General features: G+C 38.8%; 1 protein-coding gene across 1 annotated transcript in view; it reads right to left on the reverse strand.

The window, feature by feature from the left end:
- The window catches only part of csmd3b (CUB and Sushi multiple domains 3b), a 1,392,611-nt gene that overhangs the window by 1,029,524 nt on the left and 348,862 nt on the right, over window positions 1-14,225 (reverse strand).

Genomic DNA, 14,225 nt, shown 5'->3' on the forward strand with positions numbered 1-14,225 from the left:
GATTATACATGAATCCCAATTCCCTATTCTTTCATCATGCCCTTTATTATTTTTCTTTCTTCGGTATCTAGCTAATCACATCTTAATGTCATTATCAACTCAACTTACACAGTTATCTTCAATAAATGTTCCGCATTCTAATATCTACTCAACAAACAAGTTTCCATTTCCGTACTCGGTGCAAATGAGAGCTATGTGCCTTTTTGTTACCAATGTTAAATTAAAGCAACTCCTGAGTTCTTTTAAAAATCCACATCTGCTCATTTTGCCTTTAAGCTATCCTGTGAAGCAAAACACAGTCATAGCAATGTCAATGTAAGTTATTTCTTTCAATAAAGAGTTCAGTTCTACTGAAAATTAACAACATACTAAATAAAACATTATAATAAAACCTTTTAAAATTACATGCACCACAGTGCCATAAATTTACAATGAAACGTATCAAGATTAATTCTTTTAATCAATACATCTTATTATTACTTTGAATACACAGTTAAGTCCTATAAACCCATGGCCTGCTACAATATCATGTCTCTGAATTTTCTTAATGCATTATCTCTTGACTTTGTAGTTCCAGTTTCTCAATTGTATTTTTTTCCTTTGCAAGATCATCCAAGACCATTGATGGCATCCAGCTCTACCTTATCACTATCTTTCTTGATTACCTCCTTGCATTGGTATTGGTATTGGTTTATTATTGTCACTTGTACCGAGGTACAGTGAAAAACTTGTCTTACAAACTGATCGTACAGGTCATTACATAGTGCAGTTACATTGAGTTAATACAGAGTGCATAGATGTAGTACAGGTAAAAACAATAACAGTACAGAGTAAAGTGTCACAACTACAGAGAAAGTGCAGTGCAATAAGGTGCAAGGTCACAACAAGGTAGATCGTGAGGTCGTAGTCCATCTCATTGTATAAGGGAACCGTTCCATAGTCTTATCACAGTGGGGCAGAAGCTCTCTCGAAATTATCAGATTACTCATCAATCAATACAGTGCTGGTCGAGAAGAAATTGACTCTAACTCACAATTTTTGAAGATCAATACCTTGTCTTCAGTTCCTAAAATAAACTTTTATTTTCACTTTTCACCATCCCTCTCCCTGGCACCTGCTGAAACTGACCTACACTGTTCAGAACTTTGATATCATGTTAGTCTCCAAGAGACTGAGACTACACCTTTTCACTTAACACTAGCTACTTCCACCTCCACAACTCCATCAGACTACAGCTCATCCATTGTTGACCTCTTTATCCGTGCTTCTGTTACCTTTAATACTTGACTGTTCCAACAAAAGCTTTCAAAAATTCTGCTGCCCATTTGCTAATTCATGCACCTTATTCAGTCATCTTGTGTTTGCTGAACTGTGTCGGTTCCTGGCTGAGCAATGTCTCAATATTAGTAACATTCTCATGCTTCCCATCCAATTATTCCCTTCCACTCTCGACCTCTGTAAATCCCACCAGCCCTGAAAACCATCACACCCCCATCCCCACTGCCGCACAGTGACCTGTAACATTTAAATTTATGTACTTGTAAATGCCATTTAAAGATTTGAACTCTCAGCAATGATTGCAAAAAAAAGCATGTGTTCATTTAAATATGACTGCGGCACTATGGCAACATGAAAACAACACAGCATTTTAACTCAAGAATGGAGCAATGTCTTCTGAGACTTTCTCCCACAGTCTAGAACTGATTGGGGTTAACTGAGCAAGTCTGGGGCATAAGATGAATTTGGAAAACAACATGGTCAACACAGAGATTATAGTACTACAATGTTAAAAAATCTGCTAGTATTGATAGACATTGATCAAAAAGATTTCACAAAAAAGTAAAACAACACTTTGCGTACTTTTTTTTTAAACTGTGGAAGACTAGCCAAAACTTGAGGCAATTTCTCAGAGACCACCAGCAGGCACGGTAGTGTAGCGGTTAGCGTAACACTATTACAGCGCCAGCGACTTGGTTTAAATTCCGGCCATTGTCTGTAAGGAGATTGTACATTCTCCTCGTGTCTGCGTGGGTTTCCTCTGGGTGCTCCGGTTTCCTCCGGGTGCTCCAGTTTCCTCCCACATTCCAAAGACGTACGGGTTAGGAAGTTTTGGGCACGTTATGTTGGCGCTAGAAGCGTTGCGACGCTTGCCGGCTGCCCCCAAGAACATTCTACGCAAAAAGATGCATTTCACTGTGTATTTTGATGTACATGTGACTAATAAAGATATCTTATCTTACTTATCTTAATGATGCCCAGCATTTAAAATTGCCATCACCTCACTGTAATAGGCAAGCAGAAAGTAACTGAAATCAGCAGTTTCTACTGAAAATTCATTGGCACTGTGCCCCTACCCTCAGCCTTCCCACTATCCAAGGAGAGAAAATATGCACATATGAAGGAAAGAAGTTGAAGTAAATGATGTATTTTTGTTTTCTTAAGTCAGATGAGAGAGTGGATCCTCTGTCCGATACAGGGCCCATCTAGTTTTCATTCCAGTGATTTTTGCTTTTATGTAAGATGCTTTTAATTATTTCAGCAGCCATTTATTTCACAGTAATACTGTAAATCATGCAATCAGGAACCATTAATTGGCCACAACAAAGATGAATTGGATGGGTAGTCTTATCAGCACAACCCCAAAGCAATGACAAACATCATTGCTCCCTTTGAATCAATAAATAATAACATTAAGCATGCCCTGGTTAGCTTTTGAAGACTGCATACAAAATAACGAACCATCTAATTCTTTCCAACTACAGAAAAACATTTTGTTCACGACTTACGGCAATATATATAAATATGAGTAAAAGAATATACTGAAGATTTTGCCACAAACAGTGAACAGAATGACATCGAAATTGGAAGGTTGCTGTCAAGATGTGTTAGGTGGTTCATGCTGAGCAAACAAATGTTTAATTCCAGCGGCTGTCATTGGGAAATCCTTTTGTGCATGAGGCCCAGAGTGTTGAAGCTCCATTGAATGGGCCTTATTTCTTGGAAAATCAGATCTGGGGCTGGGCTTGGAACAGAGAGTTGCAAATGAGAATGATCTCTGGGGATAAGAGAAGGTGGCAGTGGTGGGTTGGGGGGGTGGGGGGGTGAGGGGAGGAGGGCGGAAGGGGAGGTAGGTCAGGATTGGAACACAATGAATAAGAAGGGCGTCAATCGGTAACTGGAGGAGTTGGGAGAAAGATTGGCTTCTGACATTCAACAGAGTTGAGTGGGGGGGCAGTTATTGATAGAAGATCGGTACTTGGAGGGTGGTGGGGACAGGGGCAGTTGGTGAGTTGAAGGGAAGAGGTAACAGGACACACTTTGTGGGTAGGAGTGATGGTCAAAAGGGTCATGAGCACTGGAGAGGGTGTTGGCCACTGCTGGTGGGAGTAGGGGTGGTCATGGTTTGGGTGGGGTGAGAACAGGTGAGCGATTTGAGAGAAACAGAGAGACAGATGGTTATTGCAGTACTTAAAGGCGACCAACCTGAGGCAGGTTCCCAACACCAGCCCAGCAACTGTTCAAGCTGATCCTCTGGATCATGCTGCAGGAAGTTCAATGACTGGTTTCTGTAGTAGGTGCAGCCCACACACATGAATAAAAATTACGGAGAAGGAATCCAGGTACATGTTGCACCTTATTGGGCACCACTGTATGTTGGTGCAGTGAACATGCAGAGGGTCCAGAAGCAGAAACAAACTGAATGCCTGCTTTTCCAGTTCATCTTATTTTTCACTGAGTTTGAATTGAACACCAAGAATTTTCCTTCAGTGAATTTTAGTTGTAATCACAGACGGTACAGCATCCCCTACTATCAGCAGGATGTCCCTAACATCTTTGAGAGAAATTTCCAATCTGGTAACAAATAGTGTCAAATTGTGTTTTTTTTTGTTGAAGCCCCAAGCTGGACGAGATTGCCCAGCCTCATTTAACATATGACTCAACAAGCAGAAGAGAATTTAATTCCAGCAGCCTGGTTTTGAATTTTACATCTTCCTCAGAGAAATTATAGATTTGGCTCCTCATTCATTGTGTCAGTACAAATAAAACAACAGCTGCTAAATATCATGAGTGTCAAGCATACCTGTACCTGAAATAAAATTGTTCACTACCTTTGTTTTAAATCAGTCGAGGCCAAGACATTCATTTGAAATTTCACTATAAATCACGTGAGTAGAAGCTTTCAGCTGGTAAGAGAAACATTCAATCAGGTCCTCCTCTCACAAGATATAGTTAAAATGTATTTTGTTATTGTACATGTGCTGTACGTATAATTTTAAACTTTTTGATCAGGGTCCTTAGCCAGATGAAATGGGGATCCATTGTGAACAGAAGAAACAAAAAATTCATTATCTTCAAATTTTCAAAATGGAATCTATGGCAACAGAACATAGAAGCTAAAAGGTATGCACACTTTCTGGAGGAATAACAATGCAATGTGTTGTCTGTTCTCAGTTCACATGTTCTCTGAACATTAGTGAGATGACAAGTTTAAAAATTCTGAATGGGTGCTGCCTGCTCCCCAATTAGGATGACAAGGAACAATAAAGTAATTAATTGCATTAAAATATAACACTGGTCCTGTTTAGGCCTGCTTGTTTACTTTTCTGCTTTGTGCATCAGTTTAAAACATTGTTTTTTTCCTGCATTCTAGCTTATTCACGTGAAATTCAGAAATAATATATCCCTAGTTCTGAAACAAAGCTTGAAACCTTTGGAGAAATTATTCCCCGAGTTAAGAAATTATATTGGTGAAAGATCAATTCCTTTATGTTGGTCATAAAGGCTTTTTATCTGATATAGAATTAGTTAATCAATATAATTGTCATTTGAAAGACACAAAATTTTAACTTGCAGAAGGAAACATAGGCATAAAGAATAAAATGTGTAGACAAATATTAACCTCCCTTATAAAGGAAATCGGACCAAAAACTCATTCACTTAATTGAAATAGATTAGGTGCTTTGCTGTTGAAAGTTAGGTTCACCCAGAGGAGATTAACCTGGAGCAGAATGATTTTGCATGCATTCCCAGATGCCTCAGTTCCCTTTGGGAAATGTCTCCTCAGTTTTGGAGGGTTTTCATTCACCATAACTCTTTCTTTCTGAAGTAATACTCTCCAAAATAATGTCAACAGTAAAGCAACACACAAAAATAGTATGCAATGAGTTGACAACTGGAATGATAAGCAACAGTTCTTACTTACTGCAGCCATGAACTTACCTCCCTGCAACTTCCTACCAAGAGCATCTTGTTTTAGTCTGAGAGGGTCCCCACATGCCACCCACAGGTACTGTTCTTCACCAGCCCATCCAGGACCCTCCTGGGAGCACTGTCCCATTCATCTCCCGTCAATACAGCGACACCTACTCAGGAGCAATGATCTCGAGCAACTGGAATGGTGTTGCTTCCATTTTGGTATGTCCCTTTAAGAGAGAGCTTTGGTGACTGTAAGCTGACAATTGTAAGAACTTGCAGACATCAGGAGGGAACACTGCAATTAAACTGACAATGTCAGCTTCAGTGCAATTTTATACAGGGAAACCCAACAACACCGTGCAGTGAATTTTGCTATGGAAGGTTTTGTTTACTTTATAAATTTCACTGGTAATAAACCTGATTCTGATCTTTGTCATTGTAATTTTAATTATTTTCTGAGTAAAGAAGTTGAGTGAAACCAGGGCAAGGATGCAGGGCAGATGGGAACAGTAGGAGAGGGGTGGGTTAGAGTGGGTGGAGTATGTGGGCAATATGCAGGTGAAACTGGGTGGGGGAGAGGGGATAACCTCTAACAGTGGTCTGAGGGTTGGAAAGCAAGGGGTGGGCAAGAGGACCTGGGTGGATCAGGAGAGAGAAAGGAACAGAAGGAGTGTGGATGACCTGAACTAGGAGAATTCAATGTTCATATCGCTGGGTTGTAGACCACCCAGGCAAAATATGAGGTGCTGTTCCTTTAGTTTGCTGTTAGCTTCACCCTGGCAGTGGAGGAGGCCAAGGACAAATGGGTCAGTGTGGAGGACAGTTGAAATGGTTTGCAACCGGGAACTCAAGATGGCCATTGCGGACAGAGTGCCTTCAGCAGTTTTTTTTTAATTATATCATCGAGATTTCCTTCATACATAAGGCAGAAGATTTAAATGTTTATGTTACTTGCCCAGTTGGAATTGTTGTAAATCCATTTAATAAAGTGCAAAGTAAAATTAAAAGTGCAAAATAAAATTAAAACACCAACTGAAAAGAATTAAAGCTTTAAACTTCTTGAGGTAAAATCTCCTTGAGGCATCCAACAAGCTTGCACTAATGTTAGGTGGCAGATCTATAAGATTTAAAAAAAATTTAAGAGTGCTCCACTATTCAGCAGAGTTCAAATTTTTTATGTTCTCCCTGTGACTGCCTAGGTTTCCCCAAGATGTTCCGGGTACCACCCACATCCAAAAGACCAGATGATTGTTTGGCGACTGGATCTGGTCCCAAGTGTAGGTGGGTGTTAAAAGAACTGGACGCAGTGGAGTTGGAAGTGAGGGTGAAGGTGCTCGTGTAAAAGGGCTTGTGAGAGAAAATAGGCTACAGGAAATAAATGGAAAAAAGGATTGCTGAGCTTGCAGAGAGCTGGCATGGACTAGATGGGCAGAATGATGTTTGATTCAGAAGATAAAGATGCTTAGTGAATTGAAGATCCAGGGTGAATTGCAAGTTTGGATTCAGAACTTGCTTGCCCTTAGAAGACAGTGGGTAGGGTTGGAAGGCTGTTATTCTGGCTGGAGGTCTGTGACCAGTGGTGTTCCGCAAGGATCGGTGCTGGGACCTCTGTTGTTTGTGATATATATCAATGATTTGGATGAAAATGTAGATGGGTGAATTAGCAAGTTTGTGGATGACCCCAAGATCGGTGGAGTTGTGGACAGTGTAAAGGACCATCAAAGAATACAGCAGGATATAGATCAGTTACAGATATGGGCAGAGAAGTGGCAGATGGAGTTTAATCCGGGCAAATGTGAGGTGTTGCACTTTGGGAGGTCAAATCAAAGGAGAAAGTATACAGTTAATGGTGGACCCCTTAATAGCACTGAGGTACAGAGGGATCTTGGTGTCCAGGTCCACAGTTCACTTAAAATGGCCACACAAGTGGATAAGGTGGTAAAGAAGACGTATGGAATGCTTACCTTCATTAGTAGGGGTGTTCAGTACAAGAGTAAGGAAGTCATGCTGCAGCTTTATAAAACATTAGTCAGACTGCACGTGGAATATTGTGTGCAGTTCTGGTCGCCCCATTATAGGAAGGATGTGGAGACTGTGGAGAGGGTGCAGAAAGGTTTGCCAGAATGCTGCCTGGATTAGAGGGTATGAGCTATAAGGAAAAGTTGGACAGACTTGGGTTGTTCTCCCCAGAGCATCGGAGGCTGAGGGGAGACCTGATAAAGGTTTTTAAGATTATGAGAGGAATAGATAGGGTAGACAGTCAGAGTCTATTCCCCAGGGCAGAAATGTCAAACACCAAAGGACATGCCTTTAAGGTTAGAGGGGGGAAGTTTAAAGGTGATGTAAGGGGCAATTTTTTTTTAAGCAGAGAGTGGTCGGTGCCTTGAACAGGTTACCAGGGGTAGTAGTGGAAGCAGGTAGTTTGCTGGAGTTTAAGAGGCTTTTAGATAGACACATGAATATGAAGGGAATGGAGGGACATAGATGATACGCAGGAGGAGGACACTTCGTATAAATTGGCATCAAGATCGGCACAACATTGTGGGCCGAATGGCCTGTCCAGTGCTGTACTGTTCTATGTTCTAATGCTGCATTGTAATGAAATATGAAAATAGCACGGCTGCAGTTATGTCAGATAAACTTTAGTTGTTTCAATTCAACACTGATGATCTCTGGGGTAGATTGTGGAGAAATAACTTGTATTTGGGTGCTAAATATGTGTCCAGATATCAGAAGTAATCTCCATACATTTGGTTCCATTAACAACCATATGGGGAAGGGAGAACAACTGGTATCCAATATTCACATCCGCACAAACGTTTAGGTACTTAGTGCCGGTGATCCAAGGTGAATCTCTCTGTTCTTGACATGCGATAGTGTAAAATGGGACGGTACAGATTGAGCAGCAGAAATGTAAAGCAGTTCGTCATTTCACTCCCATCTACTTTACATGAGAACAGGCAGTCAAATCCAATCGTTTTGTATTCACAATGTGGTAGTCAACCTGTTTCACATAATAATTGTTTCTAGATATTGGATTTATGGTGAGAACAATATTTTCCTGCCTTAAATTTACAAATGATGTTTTAAGACACAAGTGCAAGATAACTTTGTCAAGATTGAGCAACGCCTCGAAACTTCTGCTCTGCAGACAATTGATCTTCAGACAGTTTGCTCATGCATGCCTTTCCTCAAAATTACACAAGAACATGAAAAATTGTGCATTTCCATACAATAAATAGCAATTATACTTGAAAGATTTCTTCTGTAATATTCATATAAATATGCTCCAGAAAGCATGTGTCACGGGTCTGTTAGCAATCTGACAAGGTAGGGCGCTGAGTTCCAGCAAAATGGATCTGAGAGCCTGGGCAGCTGTCAGGTTGTTGGCACCAGCTCATCAGTCACAAGAAACTCTGCAAGGCTCAGTAGTCAAGTTCAGTGACTGGATTCATCATCAGACTGTCATTTCAGCACAACCACTGCCAATGGGTGTGTCTGTTGCAATCTGTAACCCCCTGGGGTAGTAAAACTAAGAGGGCAGTCTGCAGTTAAAGCTTCGGTGCCCTTCCATATCTTTTCAGTTGCTTTTTAAAAAATCAATATAAATCTTAATGGCTCTTTTTCTGAGTTCATGTTTTGCCCACAGAAATTCTTAAAATAGATCTGGTCATAAAAATGGCAAAATATACACAATTCTAACACAGCTCACCAGAGTAAGTGTGTACTCTGAATGAAAACTATACAAAGTAAGAAATGCTGGTGTAAGGATATTACTGAACTTGTTCAAATTTCACCGAAGTAGATAAATAAAAAAAATTGTTTCTGCAATTGTCACTTCAAGATATCAAAGAAACTACTGTAATGAATGTTTGAAATAACCTAGTCAGCAGAAATCTGCAGGGTTAATACCTATCTTCTTTGTAATTGAAAGGGAGAGGAGAGTCATTGAATGATCACTAATTTTAATGTTAAATGTGTTTTAATTCTCAGACACTTTTTAAAATGGAGTGACCAGGCATAAGAATAATATCGGGATTGTCCCAATTTTATAGGCATTGTTCCATGTCCCAACCCTCCTGATGTCCTATGTCAAGATTTTTCACACTTGGCATCAGATCAACTTAGAAGGAATCAACAGATCTTTACAGTTGTTGATGCAGGAAGTCCATCCCTTGACCCCAGTGATCTTCCTGCATCCTGCAAACACAGTGTTGAGGACTTCAATTAAATGTCGGAACAAGCTTAGACAAAGAGTCTTCAAACTGGAACATTAACTCTGTTTCTCTTCCGACAGATGTGGCCTGACCTTCAGAGAATTTCTTACATTTTTTGTTTTTATTTTATAAATAATGAGAAGGTCCACATAACTGCTCTGAAACAATAGCCAGGTTTTCAATACCTGGGAGGAGTGAAGTTTCTACAGAAAGGTGGGTTCCCCAACATTTACTCCTGAATACCAAATCCCAAAGGAGAAGTCTTGGAATGATCGCACTGTAAATATGAACTGTTCTCTTTAGTGTTACAAAATAATTAATAAATGTGAGTCCCACACTGAATTTTGCAGGGGGCTTTAAAGAACAGTTTCTTGTTCATGAAGTGCCTTTATTAAAAAAAATACATTCAAGACTCCAGTTGATTGCAGTAGTCACAAAACCATTGTGGCTTATCTTACCCATGCTAAATACTTTAAACACAAGTAACTGCAAAGACCTGCATCCCATGTCAGTTGAGGTGAGGGTGACCAACCTATGTGCACTTCATGCTTTCTTTTAATGTATGCAACTTCCCATTCCCCAAAATAAAAGCATCCTGACATTTCACACTTACTATCTGGTCATCTTATATTTAAATGAATGTTATTGTTTTCCCAAGTAAACAGTCCTATAACTGAACTTATTTTATTGGGCTCCTCTTTATCCAAAGATAATTATTGATTACATGAAAACAATCAACCTCTTAGACACTTTAGAAGGGAAATTAGTCTTTAATGACAACTGTTAAATGACTGTGAAATGATTAGCTGTTAGTTATATTCATTTTCTCATACTCCATTCCAGTGACAAAAGACAAACTTCTCTCAAAGTTACATCCTATCGTCACCCAAATAAAATATTGCACAATTTTTTCAATAAGTAGTTAGGATCAAATACAATTCTAAGATTGACTGACACATGCAAAAAGTGTACGCTTTTCCTTTACTTGACCCCTCTGTTCACATTTATTATGAATTGTTGCACATCTATTATTTTTAACCAAAACTATCACTCAAATGTTGAAGTGTCTAAGTTCATGTGTCACCATGTATGTTTATTCCTCTACATTGGTGAGACCTAACGCAGACTAGGTGATAGTTTCACAGAACACCTGCACTCTGTCTGCATCCACGACCTGCATCTCCCCGTTGCCAGTCACTTAAACTCCCCCTCCCGCACTATCACTGATATGACAGTCCTTGGCCACTCAAGAACACCCAACTTCTAAAATTATTGCTATCCTCTAACAAATATATATTAATCCATCAACTGGGTAACAAGTTTGCTTCTGAGTTGGATGATTATGAGCTCAAGTGTCATTCCATAACTTCAGCACATTATTTGGGATGACCTGTACCTGCTCATATTCTACTGAAGAAGGATCTGCTGAGGTGCTATACTTTAGTTGAGACAATAAACTGTAGTCCAGTTTGTCTGTGAGGATGTTAAGGATCTCATGGCTCTATTTAAACATGGGGACAGGGTATCCTGAGCAACATTCCCATTCTAATGAATATCAGCGAAAACAGAATTACTAGCCAAAAACTGGAAATTTATGGGATCTTGCTGTGTGTGATTTACTACAGTCGATTACTTAATATTATTCACTACACTTCAAGGTTAATTATTGTCTACAGTGTGTTTTGGGATCTTCCTTAGAATAATGGAGAAGGCACTATACAAATACAAAAACATTATAACAGATAATGCTTCAAATACTCAGCAGGTCCAGCATTCTCTGTTTTTATTTCAGATTTTCAGCATCTGCACTTTTTGCTTTTCTTTCCAAGGGCAACCTGGAAGTCCAAACCAATATTGCCGAAGTAATCTTAATTCTATATTCGATTTGGAGTGCATTTAAATTGATCTTCAGAAAATGGGTATCAATATGGTGCAGATAGCCATTAGAAGACCAGTCAATTTACTTATAGATGATCCCTAAAGACATTAAATTTAACTTAATATCATTACACCTTCTAATATTTCTGTTAAGTGTATGTTTTAACAATCTTTACGAATAAGCAAAATAATTAATTGTGGAGCTTAGAAGGAGGAAGTTTTTAAGTCGAAGAGAAGTGTGCAGATTGTGCTTGCATCATTCGATGGAATAGAGGGCAAAGATTATTACAGAGAACCTACACTGATTGAAATTGATTGCCACAAAATTGTTTTTCTTTGCTGAGTTATCATGGGTAAAAAGGAAAAAAGCAACTCCCAATCGTCACTGTGTCACTTTATGTTCACTCCAAACAAACTGTGCCTTCGAAGATGAAGGAGAAAGAAATGTGATTATTCCTGGGAGAATTCAATTTCTCAATAACATGCAGACCTATCAATGCAGAAGCTTCAGTTCTGACAGACTAGTTATGTGAGTAACATTAATTTCACATCTTGCCTGTCAACATCTACATCTCTGCTTCCAAAGATCTCTGGTGACAATGAGGAGGAAGAAACAATCTCGAGGTCCAAATTATGGGGAAAAAACTTGGAAAAAGAAGAATAATATTCATTGTTGAATTTAAAGCCTTCATTCTTTTGCATATACTATAACAATACCAAATCAAACCACAAACATTCAGGTGACTCATGTATTTTTCATTTGGAAAAAGTGGCTTTCTTTTCCCACAATGACATCAGGGTGTCCCAAAACATCTCATGGTTCTGCATTGAGGGAACTTATGCAAAAATTGACCACCACTTTACAGGAGTAATATGAAGTGCCTTGTGAGTTCAGGGATTGCAAAAGGCACTTTATTTTAGTTGTTCAGTACATAGGACTGATTAAAGTTCTCACTTGGTAACTTAGCTGTGAACAGGTATGAAGGAGGAATAGATAATTAGTTGAAATACAAATGTAATTAGTTGTTTTCTTATAAGCAGATTTTCATGTAGTGCTTGGGCTTTGATTAAGGTTAGACAGTATAGGGAGGATATCAATTCAGACTAGAATCAATGTGGTCACAGCTGAAGGTGCGCTGCGAGTTTATATTAAAGGAACTGCCAAACAGATATTCAGGAAATTTGGCTCATGTATTATTGATGAGGCTGGTATCCAGTTTACATTTCTGGTCATGAGGCCAGTTGTATGTAAACTTATGGAATCATTTGACCATGGAAAGAGGCCATTTGTCCAGTGAGCACACGTAGGCTTTCTCCTACAACATACAGTCCCATTCTCCAGTTCTATCCTCATTGTCCTGCGATATTTTTTCATTCAAGTATCTCTTCAGTTCCAAGACAACCAATGACTCAGGTGAATGAAGTCGCAGTAATTGGATAGTCTATGATTGATGGTTTAGATGAACCCCAAATGACATGTTGCCTGATTATTGAGAAGGTTAAAGGCATAGATCATGTAAAAAGGGCTTCTGGAAAGGAAGGCAGAACAGCTAAAAGTCATGATCCTTGGTGGAGTCAATGATCTGGAGGGAAATTGTTTGATGATGCAGATTAAATTTAAGGTGCTTGACATTAAAGTGACAAGCAAAACCTCAAAGCTAATAATTTCTGAATTTCTTCTTGTACCACAAACTAAAGAAGTTAAGGCAAGAATAATTAGAAAGATCTGCACATGTTCACAGGGCTGGCGTAAAAGAAAAGGTTCACAAACTTGGGATAGTTGAGTAGGTTCTGGAACAGAGTAGGTTATTGTAAAGGAACAACCTTCAACTGAAGCAAAATGCCAACAATGTCTTTGCAAAGAAAATAAATGTAACTTGACTTATTAACACTGATATATTTAGCCAAGCAGCATATTTTGCCACGAGTGTCTCTGGTTTTAAAGCTTGTGTGTATGATTGAAGAAGAGAATGAATCTGACAATGATATGTTGAAGCAGATATTGTCATAGTCAAAAATAGATTTAAGAAATGTTGTACTTTATATTTGTGAAATGCTCATCTGAAGTTATTAATATAGAAAATTCCACACATTAATTCAGTATTAAACATTTGAAGCTTTAGTTGTTCAGTACATAGGACTGATTAACCCATTAAATGATCAGCGAAGATGTGTTAATGGGTTTATCATACAAAATACTTTCCATCAATCTGCCAACAGTTTAATAAGCTTGCTTTAAAAAAAACTTGCTGATACAAGTTCAACTATGTAAAATATTAGATATGATAAATTACTCATCTATAACTCGACTCCATGAAGCAAATCACTGCCATTTACTGTTACATATCCTGAATGTGACAGACTTCCTAGAGGCCATAGTAATCTCCCTGACTTCTTTAAACTTCAAACACTTAACATGTATTTTATATATATAAAAAAACAGTCTGTCAGCTGAAGATTGACTGGCTTAGGGTGGTAAAATTGTGTGAGCAATTCAACTTTTCAGTGGCTCAGTTAAAAGCTTTCTCACCTCTGGGTGAGAACATTAACGTTCAAGTTTATATCAGCATCTAAGTTTAATCTAGTTGACAGTCCTGGTTCACAAGAGAGCAATATTTCACTGTCTGAGGTGCTATTGAGATTGTTAGTCATGTTCTGTCGCATTATTTAAAGGAGAGGACATTCTCACCATATTCAGGGTCAACATCTCTCCCCCAGTGAATATCACAAAGACAGTTAACTATTCATTTATCTCAATCTTACTTGTGCAAGATTGTGAGCGCGAAAAAAAAAGATCTTGCTGAACTTGACTACACAATAACTATTGCATTTCAAAGTAATTAATTATTTGCAGCATTTATTGTAATCCAGTAAGACCTCATACACCTGACAGTACTAACAGAAGACAGGATGAAAAAGTGGGTCTCAAACCAC

The sequence above is a fragment of the Pristis pectinata genome, chromosome 9 (assembly GCF_009764475.1).
Source record: "Pristis pectinata isolate sPriPec2 chromosome 9, sPriPec2.1.pri, whole genome shotgun sequence".
Classification (NCBI taxonomy): domain Eukaryota; kingdom Metazoa; phylum Chordata; class Chondrichthyes; order Rhinopristiformes; family Pristidae; genus Pristis; species Pristis pectinata.